The sequence below is a fragment of the Mytilus californianus genome, unplaced genomic scaffold (assembly GCF_021869535.1).
Source record: "Mytilus californianus isolate M0D057914Y unplaced genomic scaffold, xbMytCali1.0.p SCAF_4, whole genome shotgun sequence".
NCBI classification, from domain to species: Eukaryota; Metazoa; Mollusca; class Bivalvia; order Mytilida; family Mytilidae; genus Mytilus; species Mytilus californianus.
This window is the reverse complement of record NW_026262690.1, coordinates 27,619,699-27,629,216: the sequence shown is the minus strand read 5'-3', so window position 1 is coordinate 27,629,216 and position 9,518 is coordinate 27,619,699.

The following is a 9,518-nucleotide window of genomic DNA, read 5'->3' as shown; positions in this document are numbered from 1 at the left end:
TTTCCTTGTTGAGATATATAAACACTCTACGATTGTGCCAAGGGAACGTCACCATATAAAACAGATAACTAACAATAGGAAAGGAAAGTTGATCTCTTTTATCGTAGGTTTTAGTATTAATTAATTAGTTAAAGATATAGATATCAAGATCCAGGAAAGGACAGTGTTCATTGTTAATATTAGCTTTATTTAAAGTTAGTTCAACAGGATAAATCTCTTTATTGTACATACTGAAGTCGTCTTTATTGAGAGCCAAAATATCATCCAAATATCTGAAAGTGTTATTAAAGTTTCGCATCAGATGCTTTTTTGATGGGTCTGTAATGTATGGATAGATAAGATATATTTTCTAAATGATTCGTTCTGTTCAACGTATTTTTCCTTTCTCTGAATGTTTAGTATTCATTTTGAAATAAGTAATTAAGGTTTGAATTGATGATTGTCTAAACTGTAGGGTAGCAAGAACTAGTTTTCACTTTTATGAAGGGTACGTGTGACTGTTGTCTGGTTTTGAAAAGAAAATTATGACCTGAAAGGGATAGTAAATTATCCAAATATATATATGCCCCTCCCAAATGAGAAGCATCTTAACTAAGATATAGTGTTGCATGTGTATATGTATCCATTATCTCTTCCTCTATACTCTTTACATTAATAACATCAGTGGCAGATCCAGGATTTTTAAAAATGAGGCTCGGAAATGAAAAGTGACTTTCTGCCACAGAGGGACGTCCTGGATCTGCCTTCGTCCTTGAAAATTATCTTGTACGAACCCCTCACCTTTTTTTCAATTTAAAGTTGAACGGTTTTATAAACTGTGTGCTTTCTCTTATGAAATTTCAATAAAAAAATATTTATTTTTGAAGAGATGTCAAATGCTTATATTTTAGCTTTATCCCATTATACCTCCGTACCGCCTTGTACTCTTTTTTTGAAATATAAGTAAAGGGACTCGGTCACTGGAAACAATATTTAAACATCGCAAATTTTCGTATTTCTTTCAGTTTATTTTTATCAGTATATTACCATAAACACCATATGTATACGTGTATTATCAGCATGAGGTATACTATTACCATTCTTATCCAAAACAAATCTTAAATAATAGTATATCTATTACATTTTTATGGTTTTGCAATATCGAAAAATCCAACACACTTCAAATGAAATATATACACGAAACAGGTATGACCAACAACCCTTGAATTTGTTTTACGCACAAGGTAAAACCAGTAGGTAGTTGAAACCTACAAGAATTTGAATGTTAAAGATAAAAATAAGAAGATGTGGTATGATTGCCAATGAGACTACTCTCCAATAAATACCAAATGATATAGAAATTAACAACTTTAGGTCACCGTGCGACCTTCAACAATGAGTAAAATCCAAACCGCATAGTCAGCTATAAAAGGCCCCGAAATGACAAATGTAAAACAATTCAAAACTAACGGCCTGATTTATGTACAAAATAATGAACGAAAAACAAATTTGATATACAGCAACAAACGATAATCACTGAAATACAGGCTCCTGACTTGGGACACGCACATACAGAATGTGGCGGGGTTAAACTAGTTAGATGGCGCCAAACTCTCCCCCTAACCTGGGACAGTGGTGCAACAGCACAACACAAGAACACACTATCAGAAACAAATAAATGAAAAACAAATATGATAAACAGCAAAAAAACAGCTACCACCACTCAATTACAGGTTCCTTACTTGGGACAGGCACATATAGAATGGGGCGGGGTTAAAATAGTTTTGAAGGCGCCAACCCTCCCCCTAACCTGGGACAGTCTGTATATGGACAACCATTTGGGCAAAATTGAAAAAACTTGGAAAACAGACGTTAAAATCAAAAACAGCCTTCATAAACGAAAACAAAAATCAAATCAAAAGCAGACGTCTGTTTTCATTTTTGATGTTTGTTTTTTATTTTAACGATGTAATGCATTGGCTTTATGAGAATAAAGATATACAAAATAAATTTCAAATGTTATACAGCGGTACACATTGCTGTTGAACATTTTTTTATTCATTTTTTGCAGATTAAACACGTTTTTAAAACTTTTGCATTGAAGGACATTGGTTGCAAATTGAATCATCTTTTTTTCGAAGGAAAATAAGTAGTCGCCTTTCTTATAATATATATATATATATAGAATATATAATATTTTGGTTGTATTTAAAAATGTCCTTATGCTTTTTTATTTAATATGAAAAAATCAAAATTAACTAAAATCTATATAAAAAAAAATAAAGTTGTTAGAACTAACACACACACGAAGCTGGATTTTCTAACACAGGAATAGATTACCTTAGCTGTATTTGGCAAACATTTTCGGAGCGTCACTGGTTAATTTTTGGTAAACGAAACGCGCGTTGCCATACACATTTTTAATCCTTGTATTTATGATGAGTTTATTTAGTAAAGATTGATAGACTTTTTGAAAATGTCACGGATCTGAAATAAACTCAAGCGAAATTTGTCATACATTTTTAAATGGTTTGATTGGTGTGAACGTTCGTCCGTCCTTTCGTTCGTTCGACCAGTCAAAATTTGTATCCGCAATTCGTACTGTGTTCAATTAAACTTTAACAAATCTGAAAATCTGATGGCATTGTTTTTCTCCTATTTTATTTCTTATCCGATAATGTTTTGGGTTTCGCTTATAAAAACAAGGACATATAATGACATTGTGCATTTATTATTCTATTTTGCTATCCAAATAATTATGAATGTTTTATGCTGCAAATAATGAACTTACCAGAACAAATGAGAAGCGGAGAAAAAATGTGAGTTCAGCCAAGGATTTGCATGTTTAGTCTTACTATACAAATCCTTGGTATGTGTTTTTTTAGTAAGCGGAAGGATGTTGATTATGTATTTAGAATAATCTCTTACCTTCTTAGGTCGTGTTTTTATTACCAGAGAACCAGATACGGTTTCATAATCCGGTTTTTCAAAAAACTTACAAATGAAATCAAACGCTAAAACTAAATACGGGTTTTGTTAAAGTAAACCGGTTCTTGTTTCAGTGTTTGATTCCATTTGGAGACCAAAGAATATGATATTACAAGTTATCTTGTGCTTGATATTCTTTTTGATGTTGATTTAAATTTTATACCAATGATTAATTTTATTGCTGCTGGAGGAACAAAGAGGGAAAACAATCCACGTATTGAAGGTTATGTTGAAAATGTGCTACCTTCCTATAATATAGATGACTTAAGATCTGTGTTCCGAGTAAGCAGATCACTGTTTGGAGAACTTGTGTGCATGATTGGTGACAATGTTGTAAAAAACACCGTCGTGGCGGAGGTAAAAAGCCTGTGTCCGCTGAAAAAAACATTCTTGTTAGATTGTATTATATGGGATGTCAGGAAACAATTAGACGGATTGCGGACAAATTTAATATTTCAGAATATTTAGTAGTAAAGAGCCGAAACAATTTCCTAAGTGCACTACATGATTAGTTACAGGACGTTATCAAGTGACCGAAGGTACGTTATCAAATTAATAAAACCGCTGCTTCATTCTGCACATTTTCTGTCGAATAATGTTATAAACAGCGAATACACACTAACAGCAACTGTCGGTAGTTTTTTTCCATAAATGAATATGCCCTCCATACTATAGGACAAGACAGGATTGAATTAAAAAATCAACAAAACCAAAGCCGTTCTGTATTGAAACAAATCTAACGAAACAATAATGTATCAAAACCGTACACACAAATATTACATTATATACTTTACTATAGTAACCACTAATAAAATAACCAGCACAAATAACCCCTCTTTCCAGCGGGTTACTGCGCGTAGGCAGAATAACTGTAAGGGAAAATGCACGTCGTAAAAATGACCCCTTATTTTCCTCGGGTGTAGGCAAAATAAAGACAAAATGCGAAAGAGCGCGTAAATAAAATAACTCCTTTGGCGGCAAATTGCATGCCTTTTCAAATAACAACTTGCCGTCTACTAAAGGCGCAGGTTCTAGGTCTGGTGAAAAAGTCGTGATATAACTAAGTTCAACGCTGTTGATGCAATTCACTTGTTCAACACCAAAATTGATATCGCTCTAGAAAAAAACGCGTTCGCTTCACGATCGCATTTAATATAACATGCTTAAAGGGGCTTTAGCTACGATATATAAAAAAAATAGAATATGATTTTTTTTTGTTCAATCATTAATGAAAGTGAAATAGTGAAATAATAATTCGCTTTTAGCAGCGAGTTTGGTTCAATTTTGTCAAAATAAGCTAAGAAACATCGCTGATGAATTATTCACTTGCAAGTGAATATTTTGACCTCATTGAATCAGTATTCATGTGACCGTCAATTTAACCTCTTAGCTAGAGATGGGTTACGCATGAATTAGGCGTGTTCATTTATTAAAAGGAAACGAATGTCAACATTGAAAATGAAACAAGTGTAAACCATTTGATTGACTGATTCGATCAACAAAAACTCATTTGTATACAGGTAAAAACTATGATTAACATATATTTTAACCTATAATATGAAATCAAACAGCCATAGAAAAATCCAATCGCACGAGTTCGCTATCTATTTATATGTATATTTACATTTATATCGGATTATATGACCGTTGGCAGTCTTAGGAGGTCACCTCGATGGTTAATTAGATGGCGTCTAGACTAAAATATACACGAAATGCTGATACATATTACCGAGCCCATGCATTGTAAATTGTTTATTTTAGACTTTTTATAATTAAGATATACGTTTTAGTATGTTATAAATCAAATATGAGAATTTGAGTCAAATCGGTGAACATGAATTTGACAGCTAATGCCCTTTTAACATATCTATATACAATCAGCCATATATAAATGCATCAAAATTCATCACACAAAAGTAGATATGAAATGAGAAAGTAACATATAAGATGGTTATATGGGGTCGGTAGGTAAGGAATAGTATACCAAACTAACTACTTTATTCTTACTATCTTGTAACGAACGTCGCATTGGTTAAGCGCGCCTTAAATTTTCTTTATATTACCCTATCTGATTTAAATATTGAAAACCGTTATGTAAAACATTGGACCGACAAAGAAATGTAATTATTTTCTCCCTCGTTTCACTCCTCCGAAAATAAAGTTTTTCTTAACTAGAAACCGGAACAGAGGACCATTAAAATGCGCCCGTATATGCAATAGAATTATGTAAAGTTCTTTTTAGGAATAACATATCTTTAAGAAAGACATTTATCCTGAATAAAATCAGTCTGTACTAACGATTCAGTTTCTTGGCTGGTGGAGGGAGAGTTCGTCGCCATCTTGAAGCCGATAAATCTTGTTTCAGGGCAGGTTTCACCGTTTCTTAAGTCCGAGAAATTATCCGAGTTTATCATTTGAAAGTACGAAATGATCCGCTTACATTTTCTCATAATTACTATTTATAACGATTCCGTCATGTATTGAGTATGTTTCAAGACACGGTCTTTGTCAGTGGAATAAATGGAGTTCCTGTTTCGTATGCATTTTGTTATTATTTCCCAATTAATTTATTTGCATGTCGTTTCGTATTTAATATCAGATTTCAAACGTAGTCTTACATCTTATAATTTCACGATCTTGCATGTAAATATTCCATAGCAATTCAGATACAATGTATATAAACCATAGTAATACAAAATTTAAATCACCATAGCAATTCCTGTTTAACAAATTTTTTGTTATCCATTTATCGGTAGACCTCATTAAAAATAATCACATTTTTAGGTTTATACCCCAATTGAGCGGCGGGAGACATTGGGCTACATCGGTGGTGGAATCTGTTTCCCTACTGATTTTATACTACATTTAGACAAATGTATCTGTCCTTTTCAATGATCCGGTAAAAGATGTGTACGTTATATGTGACATCATCAGGCATGGTCTCCTTTTCTCCTGACGTTACAATAGGAAATTCAGTGGAAAGCAAGAAAATATGATGTCATAATTTAATTTTGACCGATGAAGAAATGAGTTCAAAGGAACCACAAGTTGATTATAAAATAAAATTCAACCGGTCGAGAAAACTATCAAACGGGTAAAAAATAGAGAAATCAATTTTAATCATATATAAAGTAGCTGTTTCAAGTTATAGCACTCACCAAAAACGCCATCAAATGACAGGAATTCAACGATCTATAAAAACTACGGGAAGCAATATTATCGAAAGGACCTTAATGCATCAGTATAGAATAGAACTGTGATAGTAGTCTATTCAAAGCAGTGAATATGTATATTAGCCATTACTGCATAATAACCAAATGACGTGCATTTACTGACGAGTACACAATGTAAAAGTACCTTAATCTCTAAATAAATTTTCTTTCTTCTTTTCGAATTCATTTTATTTACATACGTATAGTCTTCTATTGTCATTGTGTTATCTGTTATACGACAGACTTTAAGAAGTGATGTGATTTTGTTTTGCGCTTTGACTACTGTATAAACTATTATTATGAACTGAAGCCATCCATTATTACATAAAAAGGATAACAAGAATGACAAACAAACACATTTGAGAGTACATACAATCTAAGACTATTTCATCTTGCAATAGTATTAAAACATTTGACTTTTCTACACTTTACACAAGTATTCCCCATTCCAAACTAAAAGACAAATTGAAAGAGTTGGTCCTGCTTTGTTTAATAAAAAAAATGGTCAATGTAGATACAAGTATCTTGTCTTAAGGTGGGATAAATCATACTTTGTAAAAAAAATCACTCTGATTCTAACAAAAAATTCTATGAAACTGACATCATCAAGATGCTTGATTTCTTGATTGACAACATATTTGTTACGTTTGGAGGACTTGTTTTTCAACAAACAATCGGCATTCCCATGGGAACAAACAGTTTTCCCTCTTCTTGCCGACTTGTTCCTTTATTCATATGAGGCTGACTTCATACAGGAACTTCTTAGGACGAAAGAAAAGAAATTAGCAGTATCATTTACATTTACTTTGCGCTATATAGACGATGTTCTCTCACTAAATAATTCAAAATTTTGGTGACTATGTTGAACGCATCTATCCCATCGAACTTGAGATAAAGGATACAACAGATACAGTTAAGTCTGCCTCATATTTTGACTTACATCTAGAAATTGACAATGAGGGTCGGTTGAAAACAAAACTTTACGACAAAAGAGATGATTTCAGCTTCCCAATTGTGAACTATATGTAGCAACATTCTAGCAGCGCCTGTATACGGAGTATATATCTCCCAGTTGATACGATATTCCAGGGCTTGTATTTCCTATCATGATTTCCTAGATAAAGGATTGCTGCCTACAAGGAAGCTATTAAACCAAGAGTTCCAAGTGGTGAAGTTGAAATCATCCCTTTGTAAGTTTTTACGGACGCCATCACGAGTTGGTTGACCGTTATGTAATATCCGTATCACAGATAATAGAGGATATGTCCCTATTATCGTAACTACAATCCCGTCCCCTTTTCCCGAATGTGACCTACCGAATTACACTTATGACTGGGTTTGCACAAACATGAGCAACACGACGGGTGCCACATGTGGAGCAGGATCAGCTTACCCTTTTGGAGCACCTGAGATCACCCCCAGTTGTTGGTGGGGTTCGTGTTCCCCAGTCTTTATTTTTCTATGTTGTGTTTTGTGTACTATTAATTGTCTGTTGGTCTTTTTCTTTTTTAGCTATAGCGTTAAGTTGTCAATTTATATTCGACTTATGAGTTTGAATGACACTCTGGTATCTTCCACCTCTATTTGACGGTACAGCAATCCTCACCAACCACCTTCAATCGACTACACCGAGAAAATAGACATACAAACAATAAAAAAAAAACAATATCACGTGATTCAGAAAGCCTGAATTGAAACAGGCATAAACTGAGTATGGGTTAAACCAGTTAAAAGTGCGTACAAACCCTCTCTGTGTCTATCTATAAAAATAAGAAGATGTGGCATGATTGCCAGCGAGACAAATCTCCAAAAGAGACCAAATGACACAGAAATTAACAACTATAGGTCACCGTACGTCCTTCAGCAATGAGTAAAACCCCTACCGCATAGTCAGCTATAAAAGGCCCCTAAATGACAAAATGTAAAACAATTCAAACGAATGAACTAACGGCCTGGTTTATGTACAAAATATTGAACGAAAAAACAAATATGATATACAGCAACAAACGACAAACACTGAATTACAGGCTCCTGACTTGGGACAGACACATACAGAATGTGGCGGGGTTAAACTTGTTTGAAGGCGCGCCAACCCTCCCTCTAACCTAGGACAGTGGTGCAACAGTACAACATAAGAACAAACGATAAAAATTAGTTGAAAAGGGCTTAACTCATCAGATCGATACAAAGCAGAAATACATCTAACAAAAACACAGAGTGGACTTGGCAGGGTACTTATACATCCCCACAACAAAAAGACCTGAGAGTACTCGCAGTTACTGACAGCTAGTTCAAAGCCAATAACAACTAATAAAAAACAAATCATGTATCTAAGACTAAAATATAAATCAGTACACATCCAACATCCAATGGACTAAGTGTAAAGACGACATTAACAATCAGAGAAAAACATGACTTTGTGCAAAGTCAAGACCATATGTCATAAAATTAAAAACACATAATCAAATAAATATGGACAGTCAAGCTAGCAACAGGATGACCACTAACTTGAACAAGGAAATAAAAGACGGCAAATAACTTCGACAGGATTTGGTAAACATGTACTCGCTACTACAAGACGCCAGCTAGGATAGTAACAGCTGTTACTTAAATACTGTCACTAAAAAACCACAACATTCCAACAGGTTTCATGAATTCTCCTCATAAAATTTAGTTGAAATCGTTTTTGGAAAGTCAGTATATAAATAATTTAAAATCGTCAGACCATCGGTGGAAATTAAAAAAATAAACAAAATAAGTAAGTATATCATGTCTTTAGCGCATGTCTTTAAAAGATGTAGGATGTAAACTTTACAGCCTTTTTTGGTGACTTTTTCTTGGATTGCTGTCTCAATTATAATGATGGACTTTTCTGATTTGCGGATATATTTATAAAGAGAATATCTGAATGAAAAACCTAAATATACTCCTAAAGTTAAGCAGAAAAACGTTCTTCTTATTAAAACTAATACTGAGACTAATCAATTATGCATACATGCCAACCGGACTTTGAGTTAACCTACCGCCTACCGATTAAGACTTTTTCTAACGAAATTAAATGCCAAAAACCTGTACAATCTAGTTTTTACTGGTCCATAAATATATCGCTGTTTGGTTTGGGAAGAGTTAAAGGAACGATCACTATAAAAGGAATATGATTTCATCACTCTATAGAACGTTGACTATCATTTTATTTTGTTCATGAATTCAAAGTTACATTAGCTAATCGGCAAATGCTTGAACTTATCAAAACTTATTTTCAATGATAAAAAAAAACGTTAACTTGTAACCATCTCTTGTTGAGATGTCTGCCAAAAAGGTCCGAAAACGCAACAGAAC